At 47.5% G+C, this 15270-nt stretch overlaps 1 long non-coding RNA gene across 1 annotated transcript in view; it reads right to left on the bottom strand.

Moving 5' to 3' along the window:
• Window positions 1-15270, bottom strand: part of LOC142660275 (uncharacterized) — an 88195-nt gene that overhangs the window by 32611 nt on the left and 40314 nt on the right. The window lies entirely within an intron of this gene.

The raw sequence follows: 15270 nt of genomic DNA, 5'->3' as shown, positions 1-15270 counted from the left end.
ATGAGACTCGTCCTGGTTCCTCAAAAACAGTTCGGAATATTCGTGCGAACTCCAGGAAGTCTCGGGTCCCTGACGTTCCCAGATAGGGTTAGCCCATGCCAGGGCCTTGCCGGTCAGGAGGGAGATGATAAATGCGATCTTGGCTCCATCTGACGGAAATGCCCGAGAGTGCAGGGTAAAATGAATGTGGCATTGGTTCAGGAACCCCCGACAAGCACTGGCGTCTCCATCGAACCGAGAGGGCAATGGCAGCGAGAACCGAGGGTCCGTACAGGAACTGCCAGGAGGAGCAACAGGAGGGTCGGCTTGAGGAACTTGCATAGAAGCAGGAATGGAGGCAACTAGCGTCCCTAGCTGCTGCGCCATAGAGTCCACGGCCACGAGGAGCTGGTCCTGCCTAGCTCGGAGATCCAGCAGATCCGCCTGCATGGCTTGGGAGGGTGACAAGCCCTTGAATTGGCCAGCGGGGTCCATGGCCAGAGCGTACTGTCACGATGCGGGGTGTGGACCCACTGGGCCGTACCGCGTAGCGGGGATGGCAGCTGGCCAAACCGTAAAGTACACAGTTCAATGGTTCAGCGAGAGTACCTGAGGCAATCGTAGGCAGTGGCGAGGCGGACACGTCCAGAACCAGGCGGTGGGAAGTCGTTCGGTGAGGCGTAGCAGGGTAGCGTAGACTGTAGCACAGCACGGTAGGTAGCACAGCACGGCAATAGCACTAGGTAGCACGGAAACAGGATACGGGATACGGAATACAGGAGCAAGGTACACTGGGAGGCTGGAAGACACCGGGAGACCATAAGCAAGACGAACAACGGGAAAACTAACAACGCTCTGGCAAAGGGCAAGAGGGCAGAGCCCTTTTTATAGCCCAGGGTATCCTGGGCCAGATTGTAGGTTTTTGCAAAACGCGCGCACTGGCCCTTTAAGGCCGTGCACGGGCGGGCGCGCGCACCCGCCGGAGACACTCGGAACCCGGAAGAGAGTGCCGGCGCCTGACTGGGGGACAACGCTGCAGGCAGGTAAGCTGTCCATGGCCACGGCCGTCGGGGTTAACGACCGATCGACGGGCCGTGGCCATAGACGTTACACCTTGTAGGTATATATGTTCACTTCTCTGGGACTTGCACCTATCTCCAGAATGGGTATCACCTGACCCCTGCCCCACCTAGTGAGTAGGAGGCTGCCACTTCCAGGTGGAGAATTAATGGCGAGGTGGCTGCACATGTTTACCCGCTTTTTCAGCTGTTCCTGTAACTAATAGAAGTGAGTGGAAAGAGATGCCCATATATGTGGTTATGCCATAAATGTCTAAGTTGGAATACCCCTTCAAAAGTACAAAGCTTCGTACTGTAATGATGGGGGGTAAGGAAACAGACAAGTGAGCCCTAATCTACCCGCCACTCAGTCCCTGCCTACTTGCAACGACCCGCCCTAGGCGACGGGGTACAACTGGGCGTCGGTCCCTACGCTCAATAAGTGCCCGACAGACAAACAGACAAGGGTACACAGAAGCAAGGGAAAAGGCGCAGTTGCCCACGGCAACACCGTGAGCAACAAGAGTGGTGAACGAGCCGAGTCAAACCAGGAGTGTACGAGGTACCAAACGCAGAGCAGGAGAGTAGTCAGTAAGCCTGGGTCAATATGAAGCAGGGTCAAATGGTTCAAGAAGCTGCAGCAGGGCCAGGAAACAAAACAAGAATCACAAGCAAGGAGGAACAGGAAAGGCAGGTATAAATAGACAGAGGGCTGGAGCTAGCTCCGTCTGGCCAGGCTGTGATAGGCTCTCCCACTCCTAAGCCTGCCATCCTGAGTGGTGGAAGATGGAGTCAGTCTCACAGACATAGAAGCAGGTGCAGACTGATTACCTATGGGCGTGGATACAGAAGCTGTGCCTGGCAGATCCTTAACGTACTAATTATTTTCTTGTTATTGTATATTACTGTGGAATGTGAGCCTTGCTGGGTACAGCAACCAAAATGAGTGTTGAACAACCCTGATTCTTGTAGACACTGAACTGATTAGGGAAAGTGTCAGGGACTGTAAGGGTTAAGGTAGAAAGGAGTTAACTTATAAAAAAAATGCCTGGGAAGATGATTGGTTTTCAATGTTTGGGAGGGGCGTGGTAAAGGTGATAAAAGTAAGAGGTCTTGAGCAGAACGCCCTCTTACCTTCAGCTCTAGCGTGAGGTACACACTTGGGTTGTGGCTTGAAGATCTTGAGCTTTTCCCCTTCTCGTTGTTAGGACTCCATTTCTCCCGATAGCTGAAGATCTCTTGAGAAAGACCCTCACTTGGGTTGAAACTTCGCTATTTATGGTGGAATAAAGACACCTTTTTTGATACCTTGACAACTGTGTGTGCTGCGGTCTCTCTATTTTCTTTGTGAAGATCTCTTGTGCCAGGTTGCACAGCGGGTGGCTTCAGAAGGGACTGCCTGGCTGGAATCCCTGTTGGCAAGAGGAGAGGGGGATGTGACTGTGACGGTCCTAGAACAGCCTGCAGCGGCTGCTGCGATCAGCACAGGCCGTATGCTTGTTTAATCCGGTGCATCGTTGGTGGATGTGGTGCCTCCCTCCCCAATACCCTTCTGCCGCTCTGGTATCCCTTTTCACAGTGCTCGGACGGTTGCAGTTAAAATGACGGCAGTTCGGCACAATACTCCTCTGCCAGCAGTTGAGGAACGGGACCACTTGCGCAGCGTGCCTGGAACTCGGAAGGGGTGAGATAGGTGTAGACGACATGGTAGTCATGATGGCCTATCACGAGGCCTGCGCTCAGAAGTTGGGCCTCGCTGAGACCTTGCGGGTGGTTCCACCATTGACGTCACTACACAGCGCTGACACTTCTCTCCTGCAGGATGAGGGGAGAGAGAATGTGGAGGCTATACCTAATAGGAGACGTCATCCTCAGACCAGGAGGCAGGATGACTGCTTGACCGGGATGGACAGAGGTTCTGATCAGGTGATACGTGCGGTGAGTAGTGTTCCGCCTGGATCCATCGCCGGGGCTTCCGCTGCACCGCCTGCTACATATCCTTTGTTGAATAGGCCCTCATGCTCCTTATCACAGGGGTTGGTGCAGAGTGGCGCTGGCTCTCAAGTTCGTAGTACCAGGGAGATTAGTTGTGCTTGTTGTCCTTCTTCTGCCCTGTCCTCAATTTCTCTTGCAGGTCTGGAGAAGGAACCTTCCAGAAGAGGGAGGAAATGTCGTTCCGGGAAGCATCGCCACCATGACTGTTGCAGATATCACAGGTCTGGTAGAAGCAGGGCACATGAACGTCAATCTTCATCTTCTTCGTCCAGAGATGTACCCTATTCCTCTTCATCCTCTTCCTCATATGGTTCGCCACAGTGTTCTTCCAGGAAGTCGTTGCGGAGGCTGGGAAGTGGTCGACGCCAGGAGGTTCTTCATTTGTCCCCAGAGGCTGACCAGACGTCCCACCTGCCAGCTCAGTTAGTGGGGATCAGGCCATAGCAACGGTGCACCCTTCAGCAGAAGAAATATCCTCTGGAGTCGACGGGACCTCTGGACTTGGTGAGTCTACATGAGGTGACACATGGCTTAATAAGAATTTATTATCAGGTAATGATCTAGTTTCAGTGTTGAAAGCCGTGGTGGCTGGTTTGAGTACAAATGAGGGAGCGGCTGTTCCCTCTGTTCCTGCAGGGGGGCAAAACCCCCGACTGAAAGAGAGGCTAATTTATTGCGTGTAACATTTTGTGATTCTTTGTTTTGTGGGGTTTCTCCCCTCGGATCTGATTTGTCGACAGAGACCAGAAAAAAAATTTGGAAAAATAAATTTATAGATATTTGGTCTTTTGTTTCGGTCGATAAGGAGCGAGTTTTTGAAAAAGGTTTCAGACAAAAAAGTAAAAGTTGCGACTTTTAGTAACTTGCTCCTGGCTTATTCTACCTTGGCCCATGTTATCTGCCAACAGTACCCAGAAAAGGGGTCTAAATTATTAGTGTTCTTTGACACGATATTCAGCACCCACAGGTGGTGCAGCCTGGTACTGTGACGATGAAGAATTTCATCGTCGTTTGGCTTTGACGCTGGACATTGGTTGGGCATCAAAGGCAACCGATGTCTGTTTGCAGCTTATTTTAGTACAGGGTAGTAGACAGTCTAGGCACTTTCCAAGTGCGGCCGCGGCTCCAGGATCCACACCTGGGGCTGCGGCTGTACGACCCACAAGAGCCTGTTGGCTCTACAACGAGAATCATTGCCGGTTCTTTGCTACATGCAAGTTCCGACATGAGTGCTCCATCTGCGGGGGCGCTCATTCGGCACTTCAATTTTTCCGGAGAGGAAAGCCGCCTGCCAAGGCACCTCCTTCCAACGCAGTGGAGGACGCTGGTGAGCGCCTTCTAAATGGACCTGTGGTTAGATCGTTACCACAGGAAGCAGGAGGCCGAGGTGCTCACTAGCGGTATTTCCTATGGTTTTGTTATTCCTTTTGAATACTCATCAACCTTGTTATTGCCTGACGATTTGAAGTCGCTCAATGAGAATGTTGATGTAGCGCGTGAAAAGCTGGCTAAAGAAGTGGATTTGGGTAGAATGGCTGGCCGGTTCCGGGAACCGCCTTATCCCAACCTGAGGGTCTCTCCCCTTGGACTGGTTCCTAAAAGGAGTGAGGGAAGTTTATACTTATTCACCATCTTTCCTTCCCTCATGGGGGATCGATCAATGACGGGATCTCTAGGGAGAATGCAGCGGTTTCGTACACTTCATTTGATGCCGCGGTTAATTTTGTGCGTGTTGCGGGTCAGGGCACTCTTTTGGCTAAAACAGATATTGAAGTTGCGTTTTGGTTGTTGCCGTTTCTTTCGGAGTGCTTTCACTTGTTAGGTTGTAGTTTGGAAGGTTTTTTCTACGTTGACATGTGCCTCCCCATGGGCTGTTCAATATTTTGCAGCTATTTTGAAATGTTTGGTTCGTTTTTGGAATAGGGTTGCAAACCGTCCGTAAATTTAAGGGCTGTCTGCAAAAATGGGTGTTTTTTTCTGCCGTCTGTAGCGTCCGGCAGAAAAAAACACCATCCGGGATTTTCGGCAGTCTCCCAGAAATTTGCAATGTGCATGCGCCAAAATGTACATGCGCAGTGCAAAGGAATAGTAGTGCGGCCGGGCATATTTGCAGATTCTGCGGAATCTAAAAATATGCAGGCCGGCCGCTGCCAAGTGAGGTCGGTGCCGGGAGTGGACCAATCCAGTCACCTGACATGAGGTCAGGTGACTCAGCTCAGGTTACTGGACTGGCCCAGTCCTTTGCCATCACCGACCCCATTCAATAGTGATCATCCACCGCATGACCACCTGCTCCTGATGGTGAGTGGTGTCAGGCAGAGCAGAGAGTGGTAGCGGTAGACTACCGCTCTACTCTGTTTGCACTAAGTGGAAGGGAAGGGGGAGGGAGGCTGTGCGGCGCAGCGCTACTTACAAGGGAAGGAGGGCTGTGTTGCTATCTACAAGGGGTGGCAGGGTGTGTTTATCTACAAGGGGGGGCTGTGTGTGGCAATCTACAAGGGGGGGGGGGGCTGTGTGTGGCTATCTAGAAGAGGAGGCTGTGTGTGACTATCTACAAAGGGGGGCTGTGTGTGACTATCTACAAGGGGGCTGTGTGTGGCTATCTACAAGGGGAGGGCTGTGTGTGGCTATCTACAAAGGGGGGATGTGTGTGGCTACCTACAAGGGGGGGGGGCTGTGTATGGCTATCTACAAGGGGGGCTGTGTGTGGCTTTCTACATTGGGGGCTGTGTGTGGTGTTGTCTACAGGGGGCTCGGTTACTGATGGGGCACTTTTATTGTGTCAGCACTGAGGGATCATTATTACCAGCAGGGGCACTCTGGATTACGAGTTTGTTTAGAGGATGGGGTATATGTGAGGAGAATGCTGTAATAGCAAGAAACCAACATGTCTATGTGTCAAATTTTACAGGGACGAGTCGTGGCTGGAATAAGTCGTCACAGTGGTCTGAGCCGTATGGAGAAAAAGGGAAAGTAAACGACTCTAATAAGAGAAAACATCACCTAATTTAGCGGGGGGAAAGCTAGAAGCGGAGCTGTGACTGGTGAGTTACTCCTAGCACACTACACTACACGATTTTGTAATATGTCCGTAAAAATGTTGGTCTGTCCATGAATTTTAGCTCAGTTGTCCAGAAATTTCTGAAGTGGAGGTTAGCAAACCTGTTTTGGAATGGATAGTTCATTTTGAATTTGGGTGCTCTTTGAGCATTCATTATTTGGATGATTTTCTTTTTGTTGGTCCTAAGGGCTCCGGGTTGTGTAGTTATTTGTTACATGTGTTTCGCCAAATGATGGATCGTTTTGGCGTGCCAATATCTGAGAGAAGACGGAAGGTCCAGTGACTGTTTTGTCATTTTTAGGTATAGAGATTGACACTGTACACATGTTTTTTCGGCTGCCCAATGATAAATTGGTGAGTTTGGTGTCCCAAATTGACCAGGTGATAGGGTATAGAAAAGTGACTTTGAAACAGCTTCAATCCTTGTTAGGTTTAATGGTTTTCGCTTGTCGCATCATCCCCATGGGGCGTGTTTTTTCTCAGCGTTTGTCTTTGGCGACTAGGGGAGTGCGTAAACCAGACCATTTCATTAGAGTGACTTCAAATATGCGGAATGATTTGATTGTTTGGCAGTAGTTTCTGGGCTCTATTAATGGGCGGGCAGTCTGTCAGGATCCCAGAGTGTCAAGTGTGGATTTCCAGCTATTCACGGATGCTGCTGGGAGCAGCGGTTTTGATGCGATTTTGGGTCGTAGTTGGTGTAAATCCTCTTTGGGGTGATATCCGTCTGTTAAAGAATTTGACGTTGTTAGAACTTTTTCCGATATTAGTCGCTGTAGATTTCTGGGGACATAGAATGGTTAATAAGTGCATTCTCTTCTGTACTGATAATATGGCTGTTGTTCATGCAGTGAATGGTTTGTCGTCCCATTCTTTGCTTGTTCTTGCATTGTTACGTTATTTAGTTTTGAGGTGTTGACAACTGAATATATGGTTTTGTGCTAAACATGTCCCGGGTGTTTGTAATGAGATGGGTGACGCTTTGTCTCGTTCACAGATGTCATTTTTCCGGGTATTGCGTCCAGAAGCAACGACAGAAGGGGAGCTCCCCCTCCACACTTGTGGTCCCTGGTCAAGGCGAACTTGTGAATCTGTTGCAGGATTCTGGGGTACCAGCGATGTGGAGGAATCATTGTAGAGCATGGGACTTGTGGTTGGAGACAGCTGAGGTTAACTTTCCAGCGGATGATCGTTTGTACCTTGATTTCACGCTAGATTTCTTGGTAAAGTTGCGTCGGGATAGTTGTAGTGCTGCCACGGTCGGTAAGCATTTGGCCGGTGTGGCTTTTATGTTTAAATTATAGGGGGTTAGGGATGTCACTAAATAATTTGTAGTGCACCAGGCGCTTAAGGGCTGGAAGAAGGAGGGTGTTTCCCTTGACACCAGACGCCCTGTTTCTTTTGCATTACTGGGTAGAATTTTGTCTATATTAAACTGTGTATGTCGTGATGCATATGAATGTTGTTTCTTCAGTGCAGCCTTTCTATTAGCTTTCTTTGCAGCGTTGTGTATCAGTGAGTTGGTTGTGCCGAGCGGTAGGATGTCGGCAGACTCTTAGGGTCTGATGTGGTGCTTTTTGGGGATTCTCTTAGGGTTTGTGTACGCAAGTCAAAAACTGATCAAGCTGGGAGGGGTTCTTGGTTGTCGGTTTGGAGAGTTGGTGGCCCGTATTGCCCTGTGATAATGGTCAATAACTTTGTTTCGGTTCGGGTTGATGGTTCAAAAATTTTTATTGCACAAGAATGGATCCCCTCTCACGTGTTTCCAATTTGACTCAGCTTTTAAGTCAAGTTTGAGATACCTTGGTTTGCCTGCTTGTGAATTTGGGAACCTATGGTTTTCATTTGTTTCAGTCAGAGTCCTGTTCTGAACGGACGCTCCGACGGAACGTCAGAACAGGACCCTTACACAGATGTGAACGAAGCCTAAATCTGTGAAAGAGTGGAAGCGGTTAAATATGTTGTCTACTTTGGACAATGCCTTTGTGCTAGAATGGCTCCCAGAGTTAATCAGCAATCAGATGTAATCTGTGGGGGAAGTCGAAAGCAAGTGTTAATTTTCCGTGCAGCGTCACCACGGGACAAATGAAGCATTAAATAGTATTTTGTTAAAAAGTAATTTGAATTTTGGGACAAACTAATTTTTTCTTCCTTTAGCCGCACATATAAATCAATGTCCCGAATTGATATGGCTCTTATTAATAATGTCTTTGCTGATCGCATTCAAAGAATGAAATATGAACCCAACAGTATCTCAGTTAACTGTATTGTTATGATGGTCATGAAATCTGTTGGGGGTTGAGGGGGCATAATACCTGTGTTTAGATTGAATCTGTTTTGGCTTGCTGTGTTGAATGTACGTAGACATTTTCGAGAATGTTCGCAGGGAAATCACAATGTTTTGAAAGACTAATTTGAACTCTACTCATATCTATTTTGTTTAGGGTGCATTCAAATCTTATTTGAGGGGCTTATTGCTCAAGAATATCAGCCATCCTAGAAAGTCATTTCGGGAGCAGGAAAGTAATTTGCTGAACCTGGATGCGAGAAGGCCTTCTTAGCACATCAATCTGAGGCAGCCTGGGGGATCCTGAATGACAAACAGAAGGAGCAGGAGGTTCTATTATTTAAAGAAATTGCAACATAAAATATTATCTCACCCTTTTGAGCTCTTCAGTGGAACACGGTAGGGGAATCCCCTCTCTCCACTTCTATTCAACATATTTATTGAAACTTTGGCGATTCTAATAAGAGAGGATGAGTCAATTTCCGGATTTGGTTGTGGAGGGGTGAGGGATAATATCCTTTCATATGCGGATGATGTGTTATTATGCCTGAACGATGCAGTGAGGTCTGTAATAGAAGAATTTGGTTCTTTCTCTGGATTAGAGATTAAGTGGAACAAATCGACTCTGCTTCCATCTGTCTTGAATCCCTCCCAAAACTTTGAATACTTTGGAATTAAGACTGATGGTAACCTGGAAAACAATATATGTTTGAATATTATGCTGCTGATCTAGAAAATTAAAGCGAAGGTGCATACTTGGGGTAAACTACCCCTATCAAGGAGCGACAGAATATCTCTTGTTAAACTGGTTTTGTTTCCCCAATTTTTATATGTTTTATCATCCTGTCCGGTATGGATCATTAGTAAGATATTTAAGCTGATAGAAGTAATTATCAATGATCTTATTTGGGGCAGAAAATGGGGTAGGTTCAAACAGAAGTATTTATGAATTAAGGTTAGAGAGGGAGGTTTAGCCCTTCCTTGGATGCAGGGTTACTTTTTGGCCAATCAACTTCAATTCGTGGTGAGCTGGTAGAACTCTCTTGCCCTTAGGATTCTAAATTGATAATGTGGTTGGTAACGTACAAAATATTGTTTAACTTTTGAAATCTTGGCAACTGAACCATGGCTGGTTTAAATCCCTTCATATTAGTAGCTTACTCTCTAAAAGCTGGGCGGATTTTAAGAGGTTATGTGGGATTAGGGGGGCCGTATCTTTCACTCCAATTTGGAATAATTATAACTATAAACAATTTATGACAATTCCTAATTATAGTTTTTGGGAAAGAGTTGGTATTACATTGGTGCGTGACATTTTTAAACAAGGGCAATTAATCTATTTTGAGGACTTACAATCCGGGTATGGGGTAAATAAGAAATTTGTATTCTTAAGATGAATGCAGGTAAGACTTCTCCCTCAAGTATATATAAAATAATAATTTTTTTAAAATGTAAAAGAATGGGAAGGAGATTTCGGTTAGCGTAAACCGTCTAATGATTCAGTTTAAAATTACGCATCGTTTTTACTATACTTCTTCTTTACTTTATAAAATGGGCTTAACTGTGGATTCAAAATGCCATACATGCCAATTCCCAGTAGTGGAGTTCTGGCATATGGTATTGGAATGCCCAGCTATTAATTCATATTGGTCTTTGATATTTAAAGAAGTTGCGTCCAAGTTAGATCGTGAGATCCTAAAGTCTGCTCAGTCAGCACTTTTGAATTGCACCAAAGAGTTAGTAATGGCGGAGTTTTCGCAAATGCAAATTTGGCTTATCTTGAGCGTTCTACTGCTTGTAAAATTAGTTAGTGAAAGGAAATGGATCACAGATTCAGAGAAATATTATTATTAAAATCATAATGTATTAGAAAATTAGAGCTAAAAAGGGGAATCAATTGCATAAATGGGAGGAACATTGGGGTATCTGGAACTGAGGTGAAGTGGAGAAGCGGTTGGGGCTTTATTCATTTTTTTTCTTCTTCATTCCTTGGATTTGGAGGGTGGGCGATTTGGAGGGTATTGCTAGATTGTTATTTTGCATTATTTTACTAAATAAAATATTAAAACAAGAAATATATACAGTGAAGGAAATAAGTATTTGATCCCTTGCAGATTTTGTTAGTTTGCCCACTGTCAAAGACATGAACAGTCTAGAATTTTTAGGCTAGGTTAATTTTACCAGTGAGAGATAGATTATATTTAAAAAAAAAACGAAAATCACATTGTCAAAATGATATATATTTATTTGCATTGTGCACAGAGAAATAAGTATTTGATCCCTTTGGCAAACAAGACTTAATACTTGGTGGCAAAACCATTGTTGGCAAGCACAGCAGTCAGACGTTTTTTTGTAGTTGATGATGAGGTTTGCACACATGTTAGATGGAATTTTGGCCCACCCCTCTTTGCAGATCATCCGTAAATCATTAAGATTTCGAGGCTGTCGCTTGGCAACTCGGATCTTCAGCTCCCTCCATAAGTTTTCGATGGGATTAAGGTCTGGAGACTGGCTAGGCCACTCCATGACCCTAATGTGCTTCTTTTTGAGCCACTCCTTTGTTGCCTTGGCTGTATGTTTCGGGTCATTGTCGTGCTGGAAGACCCAGCCACGAGCCATTTTTAATGTCCTGGTGGAGGGAAGGAGGTTGTCACTCAGGATTTGACGGTACATGGCTCCATCCATTCTCACATTGATGCGGTGAAGTAGTCATGTGCCCTTAGCAGAGAAACACCCCCAAAACATAATGTTTACACCTCCATGCTTGACAGTGGGGACGGTGTTCTTTGGGTCATAGGCAGCATTTCTCTTCCTCCAAACACGGCGAGTTGAGTTAATGCCAAAGAGCTCAATTTTAGTCTCATCTGACCACAGCACCTTCTCCCAATCACTCTCAGAATCATCCAGATGTTCATTTGCAAACTTCAGACGGGCCTGTACATGTGCCTTCTTGAGCTCATCAAATCAGATGCATCTTTGAGGTTATGCTTTAGTAGGGATTGTTGAGCTCTTGCTGATACTCAGTCTTGTTCATTCTTGGACTACATTATTCAGGACCCACCAATAAATGAAATACCTTCTACAGCTAACAGGAAAATATATTAAAGGTAAAATTGTGTAAAATAAGAACTGAGCATGTTAAAGCTTTCCTTTAAAGAACATCAACTTTGCCTAGTTATGAAGTGATGCATCCCCCATGTTACGAATGCTAGAAAAACTGAGTGAAAACTCATGTAGGAGCTGTAATGACAACCATATTGGTTGTCACCTGAATTTACAAAAAAAAAACAACAACAACAACTAAATAAATAAAAACTAAGACATGGCTGAATAAAAGATTTTAAGACCTGGTTTACACTAGTGATTTTACGTATGGTGTTTTGACATATATTTTGTTTGAAAGATTCTTTGACTAATCTCAGTTTGCATCTATTCCCTCAGGATTTATTTTCACAGATCCCCAAAAACATGAAACATGTTATTTTTATGGAAAAAAAATAACTAAAACGAGATGATATCAGTTTATGTATCAAATGACTAATAAGGTGCCTCCCGAAGTCCTTTCTTCCCACTGGTGGTTCTTCACCCCTCTCTTGCAGGCACGGGCTAGCCCCCAAGATGGTGGCACCCTGCTCAAAGCCGGTTCTCTACAAATTGTGCGCCACTTGTATGTGCTGTGTAAAAGCAACAATCACTCTACGGGACACAGCAGAGTTAAGCGGAAGTGAGCGCTGAGGAGGGGATGCGGGCCAGCGTTCACAGATCCATGGCTGCGGTCGTTGGGAGGTGAGTAATCCCGACGGTCCGTGGCCATGGGCGTTACAATCTGCAATCTACATATACTTTGAAATATAAATTGTAACGTCCGCGGCCGTGGACCATCGCTCTTACTCACCACTGAACGGCCGTGACCGCAGACTTCCATGTTCGGCCCGGTGCCTCTCTCCCAGGATATGCCAGCGCTCCGCCCAGCTCTGCACTAGTCTCCAGGGTGCATGCTCGTTCCTGGCATTAAAGGGTCAGCATGCACATATGTAATTGATTAATTAATTATCCCCAGATCACCCTGGACTAAAACAAGGGCCCTGGCCTTTCACTCATTGCCTAAGCGTTTGTAATGGCAGGAAGGAGGTGAACGGAAAGTGAGCCCTAATCTACCCACCGCCCTGTCCCTGCCTACTTGCAACGACCCGCCCTAGGCGACGAGGTACAACTGGGCGGCCCCTACGCTGGCTAAGTGCACAGGAAGACAAACAGGGAACACGCAAGGGAAGGGGCAGTTGCCACGGAACGCCACGAGGAAACGGGGCGGCGAACGAACAGTCAGGACCAGGACGAAGTGAGTACACCCGAGCGGGCACGGAGACAGAAGCAAGTCAGGGCAAGCAAGCAGGTCAAGCAGAACTGCAGCAAGGCAGAAGCACGGCAGAAGCAGGCTGGAGCAAGCAGCAGTGGGGCCAGGAATCCAAAAGAATTACAAGCACTGAGGGAGAGCACAGGGCAGGTAATAAAGGGCAGGGGGCGGAGCTAACTCCGAGAGACCAGGCCGCGATAGGCTCTCCCACTCCTGAGCCTGCCACCCTGGTTGGTGGGAGATGGTGTCAGTCGAACAGGTCTGGCCTCAGGTGTGGATTGATTAATCCCAGGAGTATAGCTAGATGAAGTACCTGGCAGATCCCTAACAGTACTCCCCCTTTTATGAGGGGCCACCGGACCCTTACTAAGGGGACCCGGTTTAGTGGGGAAGAGGAGGTGGAACCTCCTGATCAATACCCCAGCGTGAACATCACGGGCAGGTACCCAAGTCCTCTCCTCCGGCCCGTATCCTCTCCAATGGACCAGGTACTGGAGGGAGCCCTGGACCATCCTACTGTCCATAATCTTGGCCACCTCGAATTCCACCCCCTCAGGGGTGAGAACGGGAACAGGAGGTATCCTCGAGGGGGACCAGGACGGGGAGCAGCGTTTAAGGAGGGAGGCATGGAAGACGTCATGTATGCGAAAGGATGGGGGGAGCTCCAGACGGAAGGATACAGGGTTGAGGACTTCAATGATCTTATAAGGTCCAATAAATCGGGGAGCAAACTTCCTGGACGGGACCTTAAGGCGCAAGTTCCTGGACGACAACCAGACCAAATCCCCGACGACAAACCGGGGGTTAGCAGAACGTCTACTATCCGCCTGAATCTTTTGTGCGCTCTGGGACGCCTCTAGGTTCTTCTGAACCTGGGCCCAGACAGTGCACAGTTCCCGATGAACCTCCTCTACCTCAGGATTATTGGAACAACCAGGGGAGACGGAGGAGAACCTTGGGTTAAACCCGAAATTACAGAAAAACGGGGAGACCCCTGACGAGTTACTGACCCGGTTATTCAGGGAAAATTCAGCAAGGGGAAGGAATGAGACCCAATCGAATTGACAGTCAGAGATGAAACACCTTAAATATTGTTCCAGGGATTGGTTGGTCCTTTCCGTTTGGCCATTAGTTTCGGGATGGAAGGCGGAGGAGAAGGACAGATCAATCTCCAACTTTTTACAAAAAGCTCTCCAAAATAAGGAAACAAATTGTACCCCTCTGTCAGAAACTATATTGACTGGGGCCCCATGGAGACGCAGGATGTGTTTCACAAACAAAGAAGCTAACGTCTTGGCGTTAGGTAGCTTCTTAAGGGGCACAAAGTGGCACATCTTGCTGAAGCGGTCGACTACCACCCACACCACCGACTTGCCCTGAGATGGAGGCAAATCGGTGATAAAATCCATGGAGATATGGGTCCAAGGTCTCTGGGGAATGGGCAAGGAACGTAGTAGGCCCGCAGGTCGGGACCTAGGGGTTTTGGACCTAGCGCAAACCTCACAAGCGGCGACGTAAGCCCTAACATCTTTAGGCAACCCAGGCCACCAATAGTTTCTGGTAATGAGGTGTTTGGTGCCCAAGATGCCAGGATGACCAGATAGAGCGGAGTCATGGTTTTCCCTGAGTACCCTCAGCCGGTATTGCAGGGGAACAAACAGTTTGTCCCCAGGGACGTTCCCGGGAGCTGCACCCTGATCAGCCGCGATATCAGAAGCTAAATCAGAATCCGTGGCAGAGACGATTATACCAGGGGGTAAAATACAAGCGGGATCCTTCTCGGAAGGAGGATTGGCCATGAAACTACGTGACAGAGCGTCAGCCTTAATATTCTTGGACCCAGCCCTATAGGTAACCAAGAAATTAAATCTGGTAAAGAATAGTGCCCACCGAGCTTGTCTAGGATTAAGCCTCCGGGCCGATTCTAGGAAAACCAGATTCTTGTGATCCGTAAGGACCGTTACCTGGTGTCTGGCCCCCTCCAGGAAGTGCCGCCACTCCTCAAAAGCCCATTTAATGGCTAGAAGTTCGCGGTTGCCAATATCATAGTTACTCTCCGTGGGCGAAAACTTCCTAGAGAAGTAAGCACAGGGGCGGAGATGGGTGAGGGAGCTGGTACCCTGGGACAAGACGGCCCCCACTCCCACCTCGGAAGCGTCAACCTCCACAATAAATGGCTCCTCTTGGTTGGGCTGAATCAGCACGGGGGCCGAGATAAAGCACTTCTTGAGAGTCTCAAAGGCCTGGACGGCCTCAGGGGGCCAATGGAGTACATCGGCACCCTTGCGGGTAAGGTCCGTAAGAGGCTTAGCGACGACCGAGAAGTTGGCAATAAATCTCCTGTAATAGTTGGCGAACCCTAAAAAACACTGTAACGCCTTAAGGGAGGCAGGTTGGACCCATTCCGCCACAGCTTGAACCTTGGCAGGGTCCATGCGGAATTCATGAGGAGTGAGGATTTGCCCTAAAAATGGTATCTCCTGTACCCCAAAGACACATTTTTCAGTCTTAGCAAACAGATTATTCTCCCGAAGGA

The sequence above is a fragment of the Rhinoderma darwinii genome, chromosome 9, assembly GCF_050947455.1.
Source record: "Rhinoderma darwinii isolate aRhiDar2 chromosome 9, aRhiDar2.hap1, whole genome shotgun sequence".
Taxonomy (NCBI): Eukaryota; Metazoa; Chordata; class Amphibia; order Anura; family Rhinodermatidae; genus Rhinoderma; species Rhinoderma darwinii.
This window is presented reverse-complemented; position numbering and strand designations above follow the sequence as displayed.